The sequence below is a fragment of the Protopterus annectens genome, chromosome 1.part2 (genome assembly GCF_019279795.1).
Source record: "Protopterus annectens isolate FY-2018-M chromosome 1.part2, PAN1.0, whole genome shotgun sequence".
In the NCBI taxonomy this organism is placed as follows: domain Eukaryota; kingdom Metazoa; phylum Chordata; order Ceratodontiformes; family Protopteridae; genus Protopterus; species Protopterus annectens.
Genome location: NC_056727.1, coordinates 419,030,181 through 419,056,608, shown reverse-complemented (window position 1 = coordinate 419,056,608; position 26,428 = coordinate 419,030,181). Strand labels below are relative to the sequence as shown.

Genomic DNA, 26,428 nt, shown 5'->3' with positions numbered 1-26,428 from the left:
CCAGAAATACATGCCTTAATCTCAAGAAGCAATTAACACCTAATTACATAATTGAATACACAGCCTCCAATTACACTCGCCATTTAACCCCCTATAGGATAAAGTAACAGAGTTAATATTAATACATTGAGTGAGTACATAACAATTGTTTGTTTATGAATGTTTCATCACACTGAGGAACAAACATTTTCAGAAACTGTACATTGAAACCCTCTGGTGTCCCCTTGGTGTGATTTATTCAAATTTACAGCTATAGAGCTGACATATTTCTTATCAGTAATACATCTGACATGTTCTAACAGCCTAGTTTTAAAACGTGTTACTGTCCCCCAAATAAAATATGTTACAAGGCCATCTAAGAGCATTCTCTATATACCTACCTCTTGAATGTACAGACTTCAACATGTTTCCCAGCCATTCCCCTCAGCAGGAATTACAGCACTAAATAATGATAGACCAGTATACCTATCCACCTGCTGGACAAATCTGGACAAAGCCTGACATAATTGGTTGGCAGAAGCCCAAATACACAACCATACATGAAATATTGCTGTTATACTTTGAGAAAGTTGCTGGTGTTACAGGGTTTGTTGTAACATATCTTTTCTGAGGGATATAAAGTCAGAAAAACAAATGGATGTTACCATCTACATAATGCAATCACCAGAGTATGCTACTGATTTGCCAAGAACAACACCTGTCTGGGGAACAGCCCATACATAACAGGCTAACCTGTGGCCATTATGTGGATGGTCCTACAGTTGAGAGCTATGCAGAGACAAAACGTTGTCAGACTGAACCCCATGCAGAAGTAGCATGTGCAGACAAACCCTGTTAAACTAGCAGTATTCCAAACATATAACAGCAATACTCACATTCTGCTCCTAGGTCTTGAGCCTTCCACACCATTTAGTTGGCTTATTTCCACACTTCTTATTGTAAGAGGTAGTAGCCCACACAACTCCAGGATATCTTCCTCACAAGTAAGGGGAAAAGGCCAATGCCCACATGGAGTACTCATTTCTAGGAGTGTGTTGCCATGACGTTGGCTATTGGAAGAACTACACAGCTGCTCTGCATGCATTTAACAAGTAAGAACCCGATTAGGTGCACAGGCCATCACCTGGTCATGAGCATCACCTACAAAAGCCATGCTGTCACCTATTCAGACCAGCTCTATCCCTGTAGTGCACAGAAATAGAGAGAGAAATAACAAATGAAACATAAAGTGGAAAAGAGAAGAAATAAAGGTGAGTGGAACATGTAATCAATTAATTGAACATAATACTTGGTCTGTAATAATGGGAAATATGATTTGGAGGAATATATCTCCCAACAAGACATGCTGTACTAATGTGCTGCTAAACAGCTGCTATGGCCATAGCATCTGGCCCTCTCTGCAGTGGGAGATATCACAGACATACCTCTCAACTGTACAGATCTTCAAAGAATGTCTACATTTTACCATTATGTATTTTGTCTGTTCCTCCTGAGGTCTGTACTTTTCTGGCAAATAGCTGAGGATTGCAGCCATCAGGTAATGACAAACACTTGAGTTTAAGACTCCACAACCTTAAGAATATTCACTGTAATGCTAAATGTGTCATTCTATGTTTGTAACAATTATGTTTAAAGTCTGTCCCTATTTACCCCCATATCATTTTAGGCATTGTCCAGATGTGATGCTCTGAGAGGTTGTGAGTTGAGATCACACCTCAGGAGCCTGACTCACCTTCGAAAGGGCAGCTCATATATGACAACCACAGGGGTGTCTGTCAAACAGTTAGGACTTGCCACTGCTAGGCCAGTTAATGGAATGCTTTCCATATCCATGTTACTGGTGATTATGGGTATGACACATGTTTGCTTGTAAAACTAAGACACCTATTGAGGGTGTGTGCATAGTAGAGTATGGTTGCAGACATGTATGTTGAACTGCATGTGATATATTGAATTAATAACATTCAACTGAACAATAAACACATTTGTGACTAATATCTGTAGTCACATACACATATACCTGTGGTCTGTGAGCAATGGCATCATAACATAATAGCCTACTTATGACTGTTGGACATCTTCCAGGTTATTACAGTGATGTGAAACCCTACTGTGCAATCAACGTACTAATGTATGGTGCAGCTATATTAATACAGTCTCAGTAATGATGTCTCTTTTGACACCCATTTATATGTGCCATTGTCTAGCCATACTGCTGTGACAGGTTGAGAAGTATAATTGAGCAGCAAGACAGTAAATATAGTGTGCCATACTAATATTCAACAGAAATGTATACCAGGTATCCCCTGAGCACATGTATGCATGCATATGTTCAGCTGGAAGGCACAAAACTAATCAGATGGTTTTCAACCAGTCATGTAAATAGGTTGTGCATGTTGCACATGTGTGTAATATCAGTGTCAGTGCATACAACAGACATATATGTGTACAGCTACTGGTGGTTGCATTGTCCTGATACTGATAATGGTATTAGGGTAGATATAATTATCAGGTATTAATCAGAGAAGTGTTCATCTGTGTTACCCTCTGTGCATGCCTATCATTACCCAGCTATATCTACATCTATATACAGTAGATATCACAAGTGAACACACCTCAGTTGGAACACCAGGTTTATGTGCTGTATGACAATCAGACCACAGAAGATCATTTCATAATGTTTCGCATCTTGAATGTGACCCCTAACCTGTCCAATTCCATTGAAATACAATAAAAGGTGTTTCTAGGAAGGTGAACAACCATTGCCAAGTGAAGATGTGCCATAATGTTAGAGTACAGACCAAGATGCATGAATGCTGTAACCATCTGAAGAGGTGCATACACACATTTAAGGGTGTACACACTCATTCAATTGACTTATTATACTGAGTATTATTTCCATATGTTTTCACAGATCAGATTGTTATGTTTTTAATTGAATTTTACAGGATATAGGTCACACTACAGGTGGGAATTGTTATGAAATGAGTTATTGTGGTGTCATGTTCCAGTTGCACAAATACCACACAGTGTATCAGGGGTGTGTACCCTTTAGATCCATGGTAGCTATATGGACACAGCAGTACCTGACCTGTATATCCAGCCTCCACCAAAGTAGAGTAATGCCCTTTGGTGGGCAGCAGCAATAGACAAACCACATTGGCTGTACAGGGTACATAGGTGCAGGCAATGACTTTGAAGCAAGTTCACCTATATCTGAGCAAGCAGGTAAGTTCACAGGTGATATCCTGTAAGGCTGACTATGACTATGAATCGGACATATCCACACCACCAAGGACAATTGCAACTGTGTCTCCACATATGTTGTAAGTCTCAGATGGAACAACACAGTTCACCCAGTACTGGGGGTAAAGAACACCTCATATGCTCATAGGTTCATACTAGGCTATCTGCCCGAGGGCATTTACAAGCCTAGCCCATAGTTTTGTGGCTTACGCCACCCCTTTAGTTTGGAGAAACTATGCCCATTATTTTGCTGTGCCTCTGTCGAGCAGTGACACTGAGGTAACCCCTGGGGTATATCTGCGATCTCCCATGCATTGGTCAAGATTCCTCTTGAACAAGGCCAGCAAGGTGCTCTGCCTCACATATACCGGGATTTTGTTCCACAGCATAGGGAGTCTTTGGGTGATGAATCTATCCCTCCAGCACGTCCTATTAATAACCATGTCGAGGTTTAAGTCACCCGCCCTTGTGGCTCTGAGGGATCTAGATTTTTTGAGGTGAAGCATGTTCATCAAATCTGGGTTTGACATGGCCTTGTATGTCAGGCACAGGTCACCTCTGAGCAAGCGGTAAGCAACTGAATAGAGCTGGAGTTCTTTCAGTCGGGCAGCATAAGACAGATTTTTGAGACCCTTTATCCTTTTGGTGAGGAACTTTTGTGGCCTCTCCATCTGCTGCAAGTGTCGGGTTAGATACATTCCAAATGGGGCATTGTACTCAATCATTGGTCTGATGAGTGATGAGTATAGGGAGACTATGACCTCCCTTGATCTAGATGTGAATCCCTTCATGATAAGGTGGGCAATGTAGAAGGTCTTCCTAATTACTTTAGCAATATGAGTGTCGAATGAAAGGCTACTGTCAACCTGGGTCCCCAGGTCCCTGATAACTTCTTCTGTGATCAGTGGATTGCCACCTATATGGTAGCTAGGGGTAACCTTGTTTTTCCCGAAGGGTATGACTATGCATTTCTTGGTATTTAACTTTAGGCCATGGCTCTGGCACCAGTTACCCGTTTCTGTGAGACCCTTCTGAAGGATATCTGTGTCAGATGTGTTTTCGACTACGGCGCCCAGTTTGCAGTCATCTGCAAACTTTGTCAGCCATAACCCTCCTGTGTTTGCTTGTACTTCAGAAAAGTAGATGCCAAACAAGAGTGGGCCCAGGACTGAGCCCTGTGGGACACCACTTGTGACAGGCTTTGAGTCTGATATGGCGCCAGCAACTCTGACCCTGTGGGTTCTGTCACTCAGCCAGTTTGCAAACCATCTTGTGATGTATGGGTTTACATTTAAGTCGATGAGTTTTTCAATGATACCCGAGTGGGGTATTGTATCGAAAGCCTTCACCAGGTCGAGGTAGGCTGTATGGACTGCCTTCCCCTCGTCAATGGCCTTGGTGACTGTTTTGAAAAAGTCAACCAAGTTTAAAAGGCATGATCTGCCTTTGACAAAGCCAAACTGGGTTGGATCCAAAGTCTGCAAATTCCCTATGTCTTTATTTATGAGATCCATTATGATCCTCTCCATGGCTTTGCAGATAAGGCTTGTCAAACTAATGGAGCGGTAATTTCCAGGGTCGGTGGAGGCACCGCCTTTGTTTAGTGGGAACACAATCGCTGTGCGCCACTCCCTGGGTACGTATCCGGAGGTGAGACTAAGATTAAACAGCTGTTCTAACTGCGGGTTTAATTCCTTGTTGAGTTTGTGGAGCACACAGCCGGGGACACCATCAGGTCCCATGGATGCTGTGTTCTTTGCCTTGGAGAGAGCAGTTCTCACCTGGGCATTAGAGATGTTTGGGGGGCTACAATCATTTGGTATAGATATCTCTCCTTTGGGGGGGGGGTGGGAGTTTGCACTGAACCTGTCAGCCAGTATGTTGGCAATGTCTGTAGGATCAGTAATCTTCACATCATTTTGAACTAATTCTGAGCATATCTGGGAGTTTCCTCCCAGGTTTCTGACATAGCTAAAGAATGCCTTATGGTTGTCTTTTGAGTCCTTAGCTATTTTTCTCTCAAAATTAGCTTTGGATGATTTTATGAGAGCTCTTAGCTTTTTACTTATAGTGATCAGCGGTGTCTTACCTTTTAAGGATTTTGCTCTATCTTGTAGTAGCTTTCTTCTTTTGTTGTAGAGTTTTTTTATGGCTGGGATCCACCAGACTGGACCCTTGCCTTTGGTACAAAGAGTCTTTGTTTTGCTTGGGATTGCCTGATCCATGCAGCCCTGCAGGTGCTGGTAGAAGGCATTTGTAAGTGATTCAGCGGTTTGAGTAATGTTTACCGCCGGCTCGGGGGCCTTAAAGGAGACCACACTAGTCTTTAGAAGTGTGAAGTCGGCTTTTGAGAAGTTCTTTACTGTGGTCTTTTTTATTTCGGGTGGGGGCGGGATGAGGACCTCCAGCGAGATTAGTTTGTGATCTGATCTCACCAGTGAGGGGTATACTTCCGGTGTTGAACATTGTGCTCCCATGTTCGTGATGATGAGATCAAGTATGTTTTCTACTCTTGTGCGGATGGTGACTAGTTGTTCCATGGCATTTGAGTTTATGAATTCCAGGAACTTTTGGGCTAGAGTGTTTGGGCTTGAGTAGTGTTCCCTGTCTATATTAGGGTAGTTGAAGTCACCTAGTATGATGGTGTTTGGAGATACATTTATCCCCTCCAGTGTTTTCAGGAAAGCCATGTGAGGTTCCTGAGTTTAGGGTGGCCTGTAACATGCTACAAATTGCAGAGCAGTCTTGCCTATGGTTAATTGCACCTGGATGGTTTCCGATGCATCGTGCTGCCACCAATCTTGAGGTGTGGGTGTCCTTGATGAATATGGATACCCTCCTTTCTTGGTATTGTCCGGATTTTGGGGCGGAACGCATGATATCAGGTAAAACCTGATAGTGCTGGGGTGCTCTCTGGAGCCTTGAACCAGGTTTCTGTCACAGCACAGACATCGATGTTCTCCATACTGAGAAGGGCCTCGAGTGCGCATCTTGAGGTTGAGACTTCTGGCACTGAGCAGCATTACCCTTAGTTTTTTTTCTTTGTTGTGTTCTAGGGTGGTAGGTTTAGAATTTGAGCCTTGCCTAAAAAAGGCACTATGGGGGTGACAAGAGCCTTTGCCAAAATCCGAATCCCAGGGTGACAGGTGCAAGCCATCCCTTGAAGCAGCGTGGCTTGTCCAGCATGTCATCCCAGGCAGACAGACATTGATCCCCTTTGAATGACACCAGAGTTTAAGCCAATTGTTAAAACTGATCCTCTTATCTCTGTATTGTGGCATCATTCTTGGTGAAGGTAGGATACTGCTCAAGGTCAGGGTCATACCTGCTTGGGCTACATAATCAGAGAGCTCCTCAATGTCTCTTTTCATGTAGTCCAAGAATGCGTCTCAGGTCGTTTACACCAGCGTGGACAATGATTGAGTCATTGTACCTGCTGTTGAGAGACCTGAGTGCTTGCGTTATGTGGCGGATTCTAGCACCCGACAGGCAGCTTACTGTGACCTTCTCCTTACTCAATCTGGTGAGCGGGACGTCAGTGTGTCTGACTATGGAGTCACCAATGACTAGTGTGTCTGGCATTGTGTTTGGCCTTAAGGGCTGTGACTGCTTGACACTCTGACTGTGTGGTCTATGTGTTGCAGGTGTTGTGTTCTGAGGTGGTAGTTGTTTGGGTGTCTGCTTTGGTGGCCTCTGCTGTTTTGGTAGATTTTGATCAGAGCCTCAGTATGTCTTTGTGTGTTTATGTGTATGATTTGAGGTTGTGATGGTATTATGTGAGACTGGGTCTATAGTGTGTGTGGTTACCTTCTCCTCCTGTCTGGTCTTGCCAGTCCTATGTTGAGAGAGCTCAGCCTCCAGTTTGGCCGTGTAGTTGCATCTCTCACATGTATTTGTGTTTTGTGGGAGGAGGAGAGGGTTGTCTGTGTACATGAGGCAATTGTAACATTGCCTCAATATTCCCAGGTTCACCAGCTGAGCAGGAGAGGACATTAGCAACTGATCCCTCGACATGCTAGAAGGAATAGACAAAAAAACTTAAAAAAGGTTTTGGGGGATGTGGGTGACCGAGAAATGGGGTTTACCTTTTTGGGGTACTATCTACAACAAGAGTGCTGTATCAAGGTGATAAGTACTGTAGGAGCAAGTGCTGGGCTATACAGATAGAGAATAGTCTACTTTGGAGTCAAGTAGAGATAATTTTTAGTTATAGGATACACTAATTAGAACAGTAGTATAGTTTGAGGAAGGTAGTTTTAAGGGAAAATTTGAAGAGTAAACTTTAGGTAGCCCGAATAGTTTAAACCTGCTTAACCGGCGCTGCCCTAGTGTGCAACGGTGGCAGCTCCACGTTAAATCGCGCTAATGCGCGCTAAAGCGCGCTTTATAGCAGGGGGCTGGAAAAGACAGGAAATGACCCAAAATGGCCAATAAACTACAAATTACTGCCTTAAACCACTCCTCTAAGGACAAACAGGCAGCTCAGTACTCCCCACTCTCACTGGTGAGTAAAGAAACTTCCCTCTGACCAAACAAGGAAAATGGAGAAACACAGGAACCAAGACAAAGCCCAGGGATCAGCAAAATCTGGTCTCTGGAACACTAGTTAGGAAAGTATGGAACACACATGCCATGGATATAGGCAACCTGCATCACACGGGTTAGGTGTGAACATTGCCACCCTTTCCACTCCCAGTCATATATGGAGATATACACATTAACCACACTCCACCCCTCAGCAATGGTGATTATGTACATTTTACCTACAGATGGCAACAACAGCATATCCCCATGGACCATAATAAAATCAGTGTCTGCCTCCTACATGAACTCAGGCATGTGCTCAGAGCTCCATCACACACCACAGTCAAACACAGACCTGCCACCATACACACACGATCCACATGAAAGATGACCACTGTCAACCCTCTACACAGAAATGAATGGAGGATAGAGGATTATGCAACCAAGTGTCCAACATTGGGGGGAATAAGATAGCTCAGAGACAGGCATGTAATGCAAGCTGCTATAGCCAAGATAGCTTGGAGAGTTTCGGTGTAGTCTGGATTATTTGCAAGTAATATCCACTGTTATGCATTTTGACAACCGTATGAGGTCATGTGACCGTTTCCTGTTTATGTCTTCCAGGTAACATACAGAGTGCTCACCTACCAGTTTTCTCTGTTGGGGAAACAGACATCATCACCCAATATGTGATTGGACATTATGCCCTGTCATGTGGATGGAGAGCAGAAGATGTGCAAGAGAGGACTGTCCTGTGGAACAGTGTGGTCCACAGGGTAAATGATGCTGGCCTGCACAGCAGAACTTATGAGCATGTGCAGCATTGGGCAACCAAACTCAAATGCCATGCCCATTAATGGGCTGCTGCTGTATCGAAAGACCAGCTAGCCACAGGTGGGGGGCCCAGCCATCCAGCCCCCACTGACACCCACTGAGAAGCTCCGCACCCACTTGGGCCACACACTGAATGCACAAACCATGATGCTGAGAGAAGCATTGTGGAGATGGGTTGCACAAACACACACTGGATGAGGAGCATGCAGGTAAGGGCCCAGTGGGGATTAGTACACTAATGTATCAGACATACATGTATCTGTATTGTATCTACATGCATGCATCAGGTCCAACTGCAGTTGTGGCTAGGGTTTTCTAATGCACAGAGTTGCATATCTATGGTGAGGACAGGGCATTGTGTATTATTGCAGTTAGTACTGAAGATGTGCAGACATGCTGCATCCATCCTATACCAAGGCCTTATGTGCATCTGCTGACAATAACTCCCTCTCACAACTACCTAGAACCTTCTGGACTGCAATGGGACAGCAGCCTGAAGTTGGTGAGTATTACATTGTTCTGTTGTTGCCTGGCAATACCCTAGGCATGTGAAGCACATGCAATTTACCATGCACACAACCATCAATAATAGCTATATTGCTTCATGTAATAGCTATATTGCTTGCTGTGCATGTTCACTTGTGCTGGGGTTAACTGTATTGCATCACAGTGGTCATACCTGGGGTCTATACGACATATATTCAACATTATTGTAGCATACCTCACAACTTGTCAGTGCCAAGACATCTGGACAGAGGCTAGCAAATTGTGCTGGGCAAACGGCCTAAGATAAGGTCATGCATGACCCATTACTGTTATAGAGTGGATACAAATTGTGTACACATCCCTCTTAAGATGCAAGGTGTTCCTGTTACATACTAATTAGGACCACAATATGACCTCTTCCAATCTTTAATGTGACTCATAACGGGTACAGTTCACTTGTAAAACCAAGCATCTGTACTCATGTATTGCACCTACAAGGCAGGCCACCTGTGAGGGTGGCAGACGTCCTGTCAGCACGATGTTTCAGTCAGGTATGATACCTTATGTTGCCATTTGTGTCAGTACACTCACTGTGGTCTATGTGGCTATAATATCACATACATTGGCATTGTTAAGGCACACAGACCACTTCTGACCACTTATAGGTTTCAGACATATGGATATTCCAGACATATCTGTACAGAGGACTGTACAATGGTTTAACCTGCTGCATGTGATGCAGATGCTGTCACCACTCTATATAAAGTAATGGCAGCAGGAGGTGGTCACCAGACGTGTATTGTATACACATCAAAATGGTATAAGCTACACATGATGTGATCCTCACACACACACAAACAGTTGTCAGCATTAGGATTAGAACTCTTGCCTATCTAGTTATTCCTACTATAGTGCTACACAGGTATGAGACACACCACAGAGCTTATACATTTCCACCTCTTCCAAAGGTACTTCTAAGGTGGATGACATCAACAGGTCTACTAAATTGGAGTGAAGGAAAGTGTAAAAGGTAGTACACAGGTCAAAAATGATATGAGCCAGATAGTATATGATTCACACACACATATATACACACTTGCCAGTACTAGGATTAGATCTCCTGCCTAGCTAGGTAGTCCTCCTATAGTGTTACTCAGTTGTCAGATGTGCCACAGAGCTTATACAGTCCACCTCTTCCAAAAGTACTTCTAAGCTGGATGACATCAACAGGCCTACTAAACTGGAGAGAAGGGAAGTGTAAACGGTAGTACACACGTCAAAAATGGAATGAGCTCAACAGTGTATGACTCACACACCCATACTTCCCAGTATTGGTATTAGAACTCCTATCTGTGTCGGTATTCCTACTATAGTGCTACACAGTTATGAGATGTGCCACAGAGCTTATACATTTCCAACTCAACCAAAGGTACTTCGAATGTGGATGATATCAACAGGTCTATGAAACTGGAGCTAGGGAAGAGTGAAGGTCAAAAATGGTATGAGCCAGATAGTACAATACATACATGCCTGTATTAGGATTAGAACTCCTGGCTATCTAGGTATGTCTACTATAGTGCCACGCAGTTACCACATGTGCTACAGAGCTTGCTGAATTTTCACATGGCCAAAGCTGCTGATAACTGCACAGCTGTGGTAAAGTATTACAGGTGGCAGACAGTCTGCCTTCTGTTCTAACCGCACATCATGCAAGTTCTTTCAGTCTTGTACTTCAACTAGTATTATGGCTTATCACTTCACCAGGTTATTGTATCAAGAAGTGTGCCACACCTGTGAGCCGTCAGCAGTACTCGTTCATCACAGATGTCGCCCCACTACTTACTAGTTATGTCCACCCCTCCTGGCATGTTTGAAGGGTGGTTATCTGTGCTTCCACCCATTAATCTGGTGTACTTGTCCATTCTGGGGCACTGTTGCAACTGTTGCATGTACACAGACAACTCTCCCCTCTAAACTCCAAACACTCAGACCTGTGAGGGTTACCCATATATCACCCAATGTGGACATAGGCACTCTCCAGCAAAGACTGGACTAACAGGTCAAGAGGATAAGATCAACACCTGCACCACACCATGTGGAACACGTAGCTCATAATGACATCCACTTTGACAGCCATGACACACCCACCTTCCCAGAGGCACTAAATGGACATCTACCCAAACAGCACAGACCAGCAAGGCAGAAACCCACTCAGACACCATGACATGGCACTTACCAAGGGACACATATTTAACCTACACAGTGTGCCCCCAAAATAAGCCCCTAAGGCTAACCACCTTGCACAATACAGTGATCATGACTAACTCAATACTGAGGCACACACATCCCACTCACTAGGTTGAATATGGAGCAGGTAACAACTAAATATCAATCACATGCCAGCAGCTAACACATGACACAGCCAGTCATGTCACTCCACAACAACTACGAGTATCACTCCATATCCATGTGGGTGTGAATGACTTGGGACACACCTCCCTGGACTACATGACAGGCGACATGGTTGAACTCTTTGATTATGTGGTCCAGGCAGGTGTGACAGTTGCTCTGGGCAGTGTACCATTGTCACCCAGAATGATGCTGCGGTACTATCAACAGATGATTGACTGCAACATTGACTTACGTGTCATGTGTCATTATCAGGAGATCCAGGACCTCTCTGCTTAGGATGGCATGATTGAAAAAACCCAATGACTTGCCACAGATGTCTTACATCTGTCACCACTAGGTTGCCATGTTCTGGCTACATGTCTTACCACCCCTATGGTGCCTTATTAGGCAGTATTCCTGATGTTATTACCACCATAACAGCTACACATGTAAGCAATCTGAGGATCATGCTGCTCAACAATAGACATTTAACTGTCAGGATACAGTCACTCATAGCAGTTGGAGTGGAGGACACATGTCTGCTATAATGAAAAGGTGGTTCACAGCAACAGACAGCAGACCTGCATTATCAGGCTATGATTCATTCCATAGCTGTTAGCCCCCAAACATGGACCATACCACACCTCCACAGGTGAAGTTGTCTCCATATTCATTATGGATAGGAACCCCTCCAGACTAGTGTCCCATCATAATGCATTGGAGATACTTCCGGTACAACTGCCTTGAGGTTATAGTGCAATCCAGACTATAGCCTGCTATGGGTGCACATTTATGTCCCTAGACTGTCAATGCACATTCCTCAACACCCTGCCATCTTTAATGATCCAATGCAATACTGACATAGTACGAGTCTTCAATTACCCCTACATCACCTAAGGAATGTAGCCAATTGGCAGTACAGTGGCCCAACACTTCTGGGATTTATCATTTCCATTGCCCTAGTCCAGCTCATACTAAGCCCTGGTAGAGGTTGACCACTTAAATATGGGACCATTGCTCCTCCCCAGATGTCAATCCCTGCATCATGAGATTTACACAGGCTGTAATCAACATGAAACTCAGCATGTTAGCCACCCCCCCCCCAACACACAAATATATCCACCTGGGAAAAACTCTCCAAAGCTGACTTTGCAGCCATGAAAATAGGGGTGGATGTCTTCAATGCACCCATGGCAATCAATGGGATGTAGCTGCATGACTGTGGAATCATACACATAGGCACTGTACAAACAGGTACATGAATGCATGGTATTAGCCAGAGCCAAGAGATCCCAGACACTGTCTTCCAAACACTGGGAGACAATGTGATGGTCCCCTGCCATTATTAAAGTGTACATCAGAAGGAGGACATTGTTGCAGGGAAAGGTGGTATCCCATGATGGTTGAACTCCCTTATTAGCCTCAAACACAACTTTGGATCCCTCATGGAATCCCTGACAGGCATCTATGGCAGCAGAGATGCAGCAGACACTGATGACAGTCACAAAAGCCTTGATAGTTACATCAACAACCTCCACAGCATTAAAGATGAGTGCTGTTACTGCACAAAGCTGATACCTATCCCGAGACAACAGATATTGGCCACAGTCTTGGCAAAACATTCATTGCCAGCTTTACCCCTCTGTCCCCTCACAAGTGAAGTGCTGAGTGTATGTTTTCTCACATGCTGAATCCTATTTCTGTTCTAGGCATCTGTGTATCACCATGATGTATCTCTGCTGCAAGGCCACAGGGTATGGCAGTTTGTTGACACATCCACCATGTCATAAGCAGGGTACAGTATATGCACAGTAATTTCCGGTCTGTAACACAGTGAATGCATATGCCTCACAGATTATAGGGCTGAGGGTTGTACATAGGTATATGTTGATGTACAACATCTGTTGTAGAATGTAGAATGGTACATGTTCTGGTTTGGACACACCTCTGATTGCTAATACCCACAGCCACAGGGGATATTCATCAACCAAACACACTGGGATTACTATTCATACATACACACACACACATACACACACACACACACACACATACACACACACACACACACACACACACACACACACACACACACACACACACACACTTGCCAGTATTGAGATCCATAGGCTCATTGCTTCATAGGTGTGTAGTATGTGCATCAGCCTGAAGGCTCTACAAGGATAACCCAAGGGAATACCTTGGCATGAGGCCACATGACAATAGTCCCCAGTGTGATAGTCACTGGAGTGGTCCCCAGGGATGGGTATTGTATTCCCCATCTAGCCATCCAGGTTTCTATTGTGGGTGCCCAGTGATGTGTACTGTTCCCCATGTGTGTGATCTATATTCCATAACATGGACAGTGTCTGGGTTGTGCACATGTCCCACATGCATGTTCTTTGACATGTGGAAGTGTGCGTGAGGTCTCTGGGGCATGTTGTGTGGACAGACTGGTATTGTCTGATGTAGCATTCCTGACTTCATTTGGTGAGACCTGGCTATGTAACTGAGATAGTGATTGCACCTTCATTAACAGTATGATATGGATATTCAGTGGAGTTAGGTGGGTCTGTCCATACTGGGCATGTGTATAAGACATGGTATTCCCTTTGTGGGGTACATTTGCAGACACTACAGTTGTTGCATGTATTCAACCACTGACCTTACATGGCAAAAGGGCCAATGTACACATTAATTGGGCTACTGAGGGGATGGAACAGGGTGCCATGTCCTTTTACTTGCTGGATAACACACAGTCAGGAGATGTAACACATCAAAGTACTTTCTGATGTCAGTGGCACTGTTGTGGTCAACAGGCATGTAGTCCACTGCAGTCACACCATAGGTACTATCTGTGAGGTAATATGCAGGGGGAAATACCAGTATAGTGGTTGTTGCCTAGCCAAGTGTGTTTGTGCATGATACATGGGTGGAGATTAGTCTCTGAGTAGTCGAAGGGTTTCCTATAGTGTTCACTAATCCATACTGTCATGTAGTCATTGCACATGGCACTAGCATTTAGGGCTGTGGATTGTCAACACCAACCTCTATGGTGTTTGACAACTTTTGGCCTTGTAATGTGGACATTGTGACATATACTAGGGCCCCAACATAATAATTTAGCAAAACCCACCCCCAATGGAGCCTGTTATTACACAATCACACTGACCCCTACACAGGATGCTGATGACATACGCACACAAACACTTGCCAGTACTGAGTTTCAGACCCCTAGCTAGCTATGTATTGCTACTACAATGTACTGCATTTATCGCATGTGCCACAGAGCTTATAGGATGGAAGCTGTCACAAGATACTTCTAAGGTGTGGTACATCACCAGCCCTTGTAAATACTGGCATTGGGTGATGTAGAAGGTGAGAGATTCCAAAAAATTACTTAACTCTATACATACATTTACATTTGCAAGGGGTGAGCTTCAGACCTTTAACTATTTTTTCAGACCATTATGTTACATGCTTACCATGTGCACCACTGACCTTACATGGTTTAGGGATGCCAACAGGTATGTCTAAGGTGGATATCTGCAGGACTGCTAAAGTCAGGCACTGAGATGTGTACTGGGGCCAAAATCTTTGAGGTATGGACATACATATGTACACACAAACATTTACCAGGAATGAGATTCAAACCCATACATCTGTAGTTATTACTACTACAGTGTACCCCATTTATTACATGCACCACAGACCTTATAGGATGGATGTTGTCCCAAGGTACTTCTAAGGTGAGGAACATCACCAGCCCTTCTAAATACTGACATTGGGTGATGTAGTGGGGGAGAAATTCCAAAAAAAACGTTTACTCTATGCACACATTTACATTTGCCAGGGGTGAGGTTCAAACCTATATCAAACTATGTTTTTGGACCATTATGGTTACCCATTTACCACATGGACCACTGACCGTACATGGTTTAAGGCTGCCAGCAGGTACTTCTAAGGTGGATGTTATCTGCAGGACTGCTAAAGTCAGGCACTGAGATGTGTACTGGGTGTAAATGGGGCCAAAATATTTGGGGTAAGGACATACATAGATACACACACAAATACTTGCCAAGGATGAGATTCAACCCATACCTATGTACTTATTTCTACTACATTGTTCCGAATTTATCGCAAGCGCCATGAAGCTAATATGTTGGAGAATGTCCAAAGGTATCTTTGAAGATGAGTGACAGCACCAGTGCTAAAGGAGGGGTAAGGGAAGTGTTGTAAGTGTGAATGACCACAAAATCAGGTCTCTACACAAGGATACACACACTCTCTCTCTCACACAAACACTCACATTTACACAGTTGCCAGAATCAAGATTGGAACTCCTACCTGACTAATTTACTATACTACAGTATTATACAGTTATTGCAAGAGCCATGGAGTTTATATGGTGGAGAGCTGTCCAAAGGTATCTTTGAAGGTGAGTCACATCAGCAGCAGTGCTAAAGGAGGGATAAGGGAGGTGTTGTAAGTTTGAATGACCACAAAATCAGGTCTCTACAAGTATGCATACACTCTCTCATACAAACACTCAAATTTACAAGGTGACAGGATCAGGATTGGAACTCCTATATAACTAGTTTTTTACACTATAGTATTACGCAGTTATCACAAGCATCATGGAGGATCTATACACTCATATTTACATAGTTGCCAGGATCAGGATTGGCACTCCTACCTAACTAGTTTGTTACACTATAGTAGTATGCAGTTATCGCAAGTGCCACGGAGATTACATGCTGGGGAGCTGTCCAAAGGTATCTGTAAAGGTGAGTGACATCAGCAGCAGTGCTGAAGGAGAGGTATGGGAGATTTAATGAGTGTGAATGGCCTCAACCACATTCATCTAGAAACACACACACACATACACACAACTTTACATTTGACAGGACTGAGATTACAACTGCTACATGGATACTTATTTGTACTGTAGTGTTACACAGTTATCACAAGCACCACTGACACTATACGGCTGAGGGCTAAACAAAGCTATTTTTGCAGTGAATGACATCAGCACATCATATGATATAGGCCACTGGGATGTGTAGTGAGTTGGACAGGCCTCATAATGGGATTCTCTCTGTCGCTGTCTGTCTTTCTCTTCCCCATGTCTCTGTGTGTGTATGTTTGACATATTATATTATGTTGGCCTTAGATATGTGTGTGTGTATTCCTATCCAATGTGTGTGTGTGTGTGTGTGAAGTATCAATGGTGTGCAATTTGGTGTGTGTGTGTGCACTAGACAGCTGTGAATAACCACTATCTGTAGTCCACTGTGTTGTGAGACAATGGCTTCATTTCTGTAAGTGTAGGAGCATGCCCAGTATGACCTTCTATACTGAGTGTGCACGTCCATTCCAGGGAGGTTGGACTCCAATTCAAGGTTTTCTGTGCTACAGCTACACCTGGCAAACTGTTTCTGCAGGATATCTGTTGACAGGTTGGCAATATGGAGACACAATGGGCTTAACATACAGGGGATACTGTAGCTATTGCTGTTTGTGCTGCTTGTGTGACATGTTTGTTTGTAGCATAGCTATTCTGGCATATATACTGTTTTATACTCTGATGTGTCATGTCATCAACTACTGACACTTATCATTCTTTGCTCACATTTATTTACCTGGAAATACAAGATGAATGAAGCTGAGACCAATATTCTGAGGCATACAAACTACACATTCTGGCACACACCTGCCATTGTGGAGGGGTAGCTACAGACAATAGACTGCTGGTTCTGTGTAAATGGTGCAGCACCTTGTTAGTATGCTGACTGGGGATCCCCTCCTTCTGCTTTTCTCAACTTCACAGAATGGCCATATCCTGCTGGGGCCATCCCTCTCAGCTCTACAGATACACCCAGGTTATCCAGAGGCAGAACTCATATATCTGGTCAGTTTACCTTCACATTGTGGTTTACAAGCAGTTTTGTGGCTATTCATTCATGGCTTTACAGTTGGCAGTAGTATGGGTGGACATTAGAGTTTCAGACTTCACACACTCCATGACATCCATGCTTTTACACCCCCCTTTGTTATTCTGTCCTCTACCTAACATTATGTAAGCAATATCGCAGAGGTATCCCTATAGCTTTGCCTTTATCCCAGTAGTATTTATGGCCTGATCCACAGTCCTTGCAGTAGGATATGAAGAGGAATGGTACTGGCATTTGTCAACATGGCCTTGCATTTGTTTTCTGTCTACTGTTAGGTTGTTAGTTGGGACCCCATGACATTCCATACGTTGTTACTATGGGTCAGGCATGTGCCTTTGCCAGAGGACTGTAGGTTCATAGGTTCATAGGAGGGTACTAGGCTATTGGCCCTGGGGCTTATATAAGCCTAGCCAAAAATGTACCCTGGCTTTTGCCACCCAAGGAAATTATTTTTCTGTGCCCCTGTCGAGCAGAGCCACAGAAGTGATCCCCCATCCAATCACCAAGATTTTTCTTGAAGAGTGCTAATCAGGAGCTTTGTTTAACATAGATAGGTAGTCTGTTTCAGAGTATGGGAAGTCTCTCGGACAGGAATCTATCCCTCCAGCATGTCCTGTTTATTGTGGTGATAAGGTTTAGGTCCCTAGAACGTGTAGCTCGGAGGGATTTTTTTAAGTGGAGCATGTCCAGCAGATCTGGGTTTGACATAGCTTTGTATGTTAGGTAGAGATCGCCTTTGAGTAGGCGATATGCGATGGAGTAAAGCTGGAGTTTTTTGAGACGGTCTGCATAGGGCATCTTTTGAGACGGTTTGCGTAGGCCATATGAGAGCGCCACAGGCCATCTGTTACTGCATTTTTACATGGGATTGTGTGGGGTGGTGCACACCTAAGGACTTTAAACATTTGCAATGACTGTACTGGTATTTTGGTTACTCTGTTGGCTTCCATTTCATATTGTATTGTGACCTATCATGCTGACAGGAGGCATATCAGTAGAGTACACATGTTAGACCTTAATGGCATAAATTTCAGTTTCAGACTTCTTAGTCTTGAGAACTAAAATGCAACTGCCAGACCTGTTGTAGTATGTCTGTGTAGGTCTGGTGGGGGGGATGTTCACCATTGCCATCATTAGGGAGCCTTAGCCCAGCCTTTCTTCATGGTCATCTACACCTGTCCTGCTGGGTGAGGCTGGTGGTGGATATGTGACCCTCAGTGACATCAATGTATGTGACTTACTGACATCCACAGTTCCTTGGGCCATCACATGTACTGCAGTGGGGGTTGCAACCTTGTGTAGTGCTGCCTAGTATGTTGACACCAGCATTTGTTATGCATTTCCTGATGTCCCATATAGCTGTCTGCTGCTATCCCATTCAGCCACCCAATTCCCTTGCACATCCATATCATACATACAAGTATGAGAACATACTACCCCATTCAGTAATTGATATGAAGAATGACTTACTTAAAGAAGAAGAGTAGAGCAAAAGTCACAGCTGATAATGGATCCCAAGCCTCATCAAAGCTCACCTTGTTGCTGGGCCAGTATTGAAGACAGTGCTGGAGGGCAGATTATGTTGGATGCACATAGTACACTCTCTGTACATTGTAAAGCTCAGGTAGTGTCAAATTTGCATCCCTTTTACTGTATGTGCAAGTCGGAGAGAGGTATCAGTCTCTGCTCCCTACAGTGTCAATGTGTGTGCTATGCGTTGCCTCTTTGCCAAGGCCTGGGCATACTGTGCATGCCTCCTGCTGCCTACAGGGGCAGGCTCAGGATGTTACTCCTCTGAGTCCCTTTGTGCCTGTGCTGGCCATGGCAATGGTGGGGGGCTGTGTGGCCCTGCCCTGTGCTCTTCCAGTTGCAGCTGTTTCTGCAGGATCATATTGTGTAGTATGGAAGATGCTATGAACACCTGTGTACATGTAGGTGGAGAGTACTGCAAGGCTCCACCAGATATGTCAAGGCAGCGGAACTGTGACTTGAGTATCCCAAACAAATGCTCTACAATGACCCTGGTTTGTGCGTGTGCCTCATTATGGTGTTCTTGTTTGGGTGTGTGTGCATTTCTGATGGGTGTCAGCCATAGCAACAGTGCATAGCCAGCATCCCCCACTAGATGGCCATATGGGATGTCCCGCCTGGCAAACGCCTGATACAGCTGTGAGCAATGCCTGATGAGGGAGTCGTGATACTTTCCAGGGCTGCCAGCACACACATTCATAATAATGCCCTGGACATTGCACATGACCTGGCAGTTGTTGGAGGGGAAGCCTTTGCGGTTTATGTAGACCCTGCCCCACTCACCGGGTGGTGGTTTGATGTGGATGTGCGTGCAGTCTATAGCACCAACTACCTCAGGGTATTCTGCTATATGGTAGAAGAGATGCATACATGTGGTCAGCACCTCACAGGCAGTGGGGAAATATATGTGCTCATTGGCATGTTGTGTCATGGCATACAGGAACTGGTAGAGTATCCTGGATGCTGATGCCTGTGAGACCCCCATGATATCCCCAGTTGGACTTTGGAAGTTACCTCTGGCTAGTATTCTTAACCCTAGACATACCTTGGTATCCACTGGGATGGGTTCCCCTCTATTAGTTCTGTGTGTAAGGCATGACCAGCACAGCTCAACGATTTGCTGTAGAATGTCCCTGTCCACCCTATAGTGCTCTACTATCTCCAGCTCATGTAGGCCCTGGTAGGTTACCCTGGGCCTGTACACACTTCTCCTCCTCCCGACTGTGAGTCGGTTGTCAGCATTTTCCTCCTCACCCCCCTCAGTCTCTAGCACATATTGATGGAATAAAGCAGCAGCAGCCTAGAACATATTTAGTTATTTTTGGCAGTTAAAAATCACCCATCTATGTACACCGGTGGTGTAGAGTTTGTGGGAAAAAAACAGTCTGTAGGGTGTTTGCATAGTTTATATTAGTGTGCTGGGCTGCTTCATGTGTAATTGGCTGATTCTAATACATTCCACCTGCCAGCTATGCTAGTTCTCCTTGATTGCCTTCCTACTGCTGTTTCCCCTTCCCACTTCCTCCCTATTTAAGCCCCAAGGCACGGCGTGCATACCCAGTGCTCAAATGTAAACAGTTGTGCTATTTCCTGTTTTTTTTTTTTGCTTTTTTGTTTTTTTAGGCCCGCTGCATGCCGCACACACCCGTTTAGCTAATGTAAGCACTTTTAAGCAGAAATAGCCCTCCCTGGATGTGAACATGCTCTACATTTCAGGGAATAAGACAATACAGCCTCAGGCACACCCCCTTCCTTAGCTGTGCTTAGCTAAGGGCAAACAAAGGCCACAGAGCTCCAATGAGCTTAAAGCAAGCATGACACACACCCTTATGAAGTCATTCAGCTCTTGTAGTTGCACTATTGTATTGCTGCCCCTACACAGTTACGTACAAGCTGACACTTTGAGGAAATGTGTGATTCAGTAGAACTCCCCTCATTTGCATACCCCAGTGTGTAAGTCCTTAGTTACTGCACTTAGACGGACCCTTTCCCCTTGACAACCAGTGCTCCCTGGTATTGTTTACATTCTGCATGCCATTGACTATAATGGCAAAATGCAGAATTATCTTAAAATTGACTTTTCTCATTTCTTTTTTAATTTTGGCACGATCCTGTTTGTGCACCGCTGACCTAAGCTTAAAAGGCTGTGATCGGCAAAAAAAAAAAAAGTTTAATTCTATAAAAAAATAAACTATTATTAATGCCAATGGCTTTATATTTGGCCATCAGCATGTGTGTTTGACTGTAATACATGCTTTCCATGAGCTGTCCTGTCTCCGTTTACTCACATGCAGAAATGTATTCAGTTATTAACTGAATACATTTCTGCTCTGACACTGTTCCTCCACGGAGTCCAGCCAGCTTCATAGATTGCAAAAACACCTCATTTGCATGTTTTTTTACCAGCAAATGAGGTGATTTGCATCCTGACAGCTTTCTGTGCTGGAACAGTGTAGGGCAGCTCATGCTCGTGAAAACAGCAATTTCCTGGATCGCTCAGCGGCCATTTTGCATGCAGGAGCTCCTATACTGTTCCTGCATAGAAACCGGCTAATTCTGAATCCAGGGGTCTATTTTAGAGAAAGTTTCAGCAGGTTTTTATTCAGAATATTTGTATAAAAAGAAAATATTATATAAAGTATTTTTATTTTGAAATTTAATATCTTGTCCCCTCTGGGCCTTAATCTGGAATGTAATTGGAGGTTGTTAGTTTAATATATAATTGGATGATTGTTTAATTGTGAAGTGTATTTAACTGATGGTGCATTTTTGTTAGTTTGTACACCTAGAAGGCTTCGCTGAAGTGTTGGAGAGTGATTAAAGTCTGTTTTTGGTTCCTGCTTGTCGTTGTTATATTTATTTTATTTAAGTAGTATTTTATTTTGTTTTATGATGTGTGCCCATTAATTGTTAGGATATTACCCAAGTCTCCTTATACCATGAAAAGGATGCAGAAGATATTATAAAATCTCCAAATTATACATATTTCATATGACCTAAAGTCATAATTTCTAAAAAAAAAAAAAAAAAAAAGATCTACCTTGAATTGTGTTTTTGCAACAAAATAAGTTCATCTCAATAAAACATTTGAGCTGTGGGTGCTTTTATTATGTAAGCAAACCAAAGACAGTATTTCCTTTACTTTTTAACTGACTATTATTTTATTATAGTGCATGGAGCACCCTGATTATGCTTAAAACGGCTACATAATAGCTCGGTTTTGCACTGCTATAGAATGAGACCCAATCTTCACAACACTTAGAGGCATGCTTAACAATTGTCAAACACCCTCTATGTGCTATTAACATTGCATCTATGCAAAAAACAGACATCACTGACTTTTAAACACCAGCAGTAGGGCATGAAATGTTTTTGTTTCAAGTCCCGTTTCTGCCTATCTCTGCTGAAGTACACAAAGTATTTTGAATTATATTGCTTCCCTTACACAGGGAATACATAAGATATCAACCATTCTTAGTGTTTTACCAGCTTTCAAAGCCATAGTAGCACATCACTTTTGCTGGTCACATGATCATGGCCCTGTATTATATGTTCCCAAAATGGATGCCAAGATTCACCTCTGAGGCTTTGCTTGTGAATTTCTTGGTAGCCATGTCTCAAACACATAATAAAGTGGTTATGATCACCAACCCTCTCATAATCCTCTATGTTATTTCTGCACAGTATTTTGGAGAATTGTCATCAGAAATGCATGTATGTATCATTAAGGATATGGGCAATTCCAACCTTGCCTCAGACAGTAGAGTCCTTATCTGTAAATGAGTTGGCATTTACAACTTGTCCCCAAGGAGTATTTCTTAAGACAATCGGCATATGCACTAAGATACAGAGTAGGTAGGAGTTCAGAGTTTGACACTCATGTAACTAATACCTTGAAAATGGGCATACATTGTTTGATGATGAAGACACCTATTATGAGACAACTTTGGTAATACAGTAAACATGAATTTGATTTCAGGCTTCCAGTTCTGAGCACATCATTTGTTCATTTCGATGCTGCCCCATGGTCATCAACAAGCAAGTACATACAAGCATGAACCTCGACAGAAAATCATACAAGCATGAACCTTGACAGAAAATCATCCAGAGTAAGTGACTTTTTAAATTACAGTAGACAACCTTAAGCATGCCCTCTGCCAACATGATAAGGGTAAACTCACCACACACTTTGCAATTACTCACATCTTGCTAAGCTGCAGTACAAAGCTGTGTATAACTGATAATATATACTAGCAATCAGTACCCCATGCATAATAGAATGTTGAAATGAATCCTTCCAGAATCTTAATGACTTATAATATATATCCTATTAGGCTGTGATTTTATAGTTATGGTTTACTGGAAAAAAATGTGTATTCTTCTAATCTAATTCAAGACTCTGATCAAAAAAGCTATGATTTGTTGGAAGATGTTTTGTCTTCCTTTACTCTCATATTCAGATTTCTTATACTTCTCTGAAACAAAGTACTTGCCAGTGCCCTGACTACATATATTAAAATAAGATGCAGTACTATCAAATGGCATCAGTCAAGATACAAGTCTGCCTAAGTAATTGACCAAAAGTAAAAACAGATATACAAGGCCTGTCTTCAGATGTTAAAAGGTCTGCGTAAATGCAGAGGTCCAGGCACTGATATATTTTCTACCCCACAGAGAAAAATCATGTATTACCAGTGGTTGTGCAACTTGTATAATGCAATCATATAGAAACACTATCTTCTGAAATAAACCTTCAAATAGTATTTATTTTTCAAAGAAGAACATGATCAGGCAAAATCTATAGCAGCAAACTTTTCATTATGTAAGCTGAAACTGCAAATGTATAAAACTGTGTTGATTGCAAAACTCCCTAAACAAATGAAGAATGAAAGCTTATGATAAATGTTTCAAAATATATAAGGCAAAGATGAGGAAAGGATGCCCAATACTTAAAGTCCAGATTGGTTTAAAGAGAAACAGACCTTATAAAATGCATATGGATGTTATGAGGTAACCTTCTATGACTAAGGATCTGATTTCATAATCAGTGCTCGAGCTGCAGGAGACCATAAGAAGAAAAGTGGTTAGCCAAGCCCATCTGCAAAACAAGACATAAACATATCATAAATGATATCCACAGCAATCCATAGAAACAAGCCCCTAGATTTGACTTTTAAAGTCAACTCTATTAAGACTACCGTATCCTTTAAGTGGTTTTATTGATAAACAGGTATATGACCTATGCAGTTAAAAGTCAAATGTATTTATTTTGTTATTCAGTGCAGGAAACACGAATAAGCATGGAATGCTACTTTAAAATACACATGGAATTCCTGAGGCACTTTATACAAATGGAATGCGACTGACAAAGTCACATTTGCAAAACAATATGGAAAGGAAATGTAAACAATGTTTGGAGGAGGTAAATGTGATAGATGAAAATGAAATTGTTTGGTAAGATAATTGCAGAATTCCCTACCAACAAGTTCAGCACAGAAATGGCATATTGTGGGTAAGGAAAGGAGAAAGCATTTATCAGATGAAAAGCTCTGACTCAGAAAAAATAAACTTTTCCAGAAACATTCTTTGTTTAGAGATGATTAGAGGAAGAGGTGGGGAGGGTGTTGTTGCATTAGTGCACAACATATAATGGAAAATGTTAGCTCTCTGCCTGGCAGAGAACGTAAGGTATTTTAAATATCATACAATACAAAACTGAGTGAGCAATTTAAAGCTATAAAAATCATATTCTTTCCTTCCGTGTTCTTAATCTGTCCCTATGTGATTTGTTTTTTTTCACCCTTAAAGATGTGTCAGATATTAAGCTGGCCTCTGTTCACTTATAAATCATAGTCTTTAACATCAACTTTCTTTGTAAGAATATCGTTACATCTGCTTTTAATTTTTATATGGCCAGTTCTACTTGGTGTTCATGCCAGTGGGCATAAACATTCATTCAAACATGTAAGTGTGTGTGTGTGTGTGTGTGTGTGTGTGTGTGTGTGTGTGTGTGTGTGTGTGTGTGTGTGTGTGTGTGTGTGTGTGTGTGTGTGTGTGTGTGTGTGTGTGTGGTTGAGTGTACTTTGTTTTCATGTGCATTGAGCTTTAAAGAAAAAGTTGTTTATATGCTAATTCTTATACAAAGAATGTAGCAGCGTACAGAAGATATTACATTTAAACTTATATTTTCTCTAAAGCACCATTCTTATTTCTCCATTTTTCTCCTCTTTTACATGAATTAACTTTTCACAGTGTACAAATATGTAATTGTTATGTGATGTAACAATATGCTCTTTGTATAAGACAGCTGTTTTTTTTTTGTCATTTCCCATGAAATAATAAGAGGGGATTTACACTGATTACAGAAATAAATTATAATTTCTGCAAAATAAAGTATGATTAATTTTAATTTCTCACCTCAGTAACATTTTCTAGTTTAATGGCCAGCCATTCTATTTTCTTCCAGACACATTAATAATGAGGGTTAATCATGACTTTAGTCTTAAGAAAATTATTTTATTTTATTTTTTATTTGTTAGTCAAGGTAAAATACTGATCTTTGCTGAACATTTTAAGGCTTTGCTGGGTAGCACAATAAGAAAAGCAATGTTGCAATATTTAAAGCAGTCAGTGGTTAAAAAATGAGTACAGACACTGTGATATATTAAATAATCGAATACATACTGTGCTATGAATCATTGACTTCCACAAAGACAACCATCCAAAATACCAAAAATAATGCCCAAAATACAAAAGGGAAAAAAACTTAACTTATAGCATTTTTTTAGGGAGACAAGCCCCACACCTCCAAAACTTTATTAACTTTGTATCTGCATCAGCTTGAAGAAGGGAGGCATCACCCAAAATAATTGAATCATAGACAGCAAACATTCAGAAATCACACCAGCAGTGATTTTCAATGGAAAACAGTGATCAATGATCTGACACTCAATCTTTTTACTGCTTGCAAATGAAGTTGGTGAATTTCTTCTTAACCAACTGTAAGGAAGCCAATATATATAAAATGTTGTACAAAGAAGATTACGGAGGAGAGCTTATAAGTATGTGCGTGCAGGTGTATTTGTGTGTGTCTGTGTGTGTGTGTGTGTGTGTGTGTGTGTGTGTGTGTGTGTGTGTGTGTGTGTGTGTGTATATTCTATATATATTCCTTAGATGACCGGGGGGATAACTGGGCTAGACCCTTTTTAGTGGAGGCTAGTGAAAAAAAGCTTCAAATTAATAAACTTAACATTTTAGCATTGAAAAGAAGTACAATAACAATTTCTAATTATACAGACACACGAAAAGCACAGTAATAGAATTTAGTAGTTATATTAGCTATATTTATGCTAAATTTATAATTACAGGAATAATTACATTATACATTTGCTTAGGTACAAGAGACATCTTCAAAAACGGCAGATAGCACCCAAATACTAATGCAGATGGACTACAAGTAAAAA

General features: G+C 42.3%; 1 long non-coding RNA gene across 1 annotated transcript in view; it reads left to right on the top strand.

The window, feature by feature from the left end:
- LOC122792469 overlaps positions 1 to 23,068 on the top strand; it is a 40,751-nt gene extending 17,683 nt beyond the window's left edge. Inside the window, exon 3 of the long non-coding RNA XR_006363314.1 lies at positions 22,945 to 23,068. This is a non-coding gene — a long non-coding RNA (uncharacterized LOC122792469). The remainder of the gene's footprint in view (positions 1 to 22,944) is intronic.
- Positions 23,069 to 26,428: the final 3,360 nt, after the last annotated feature.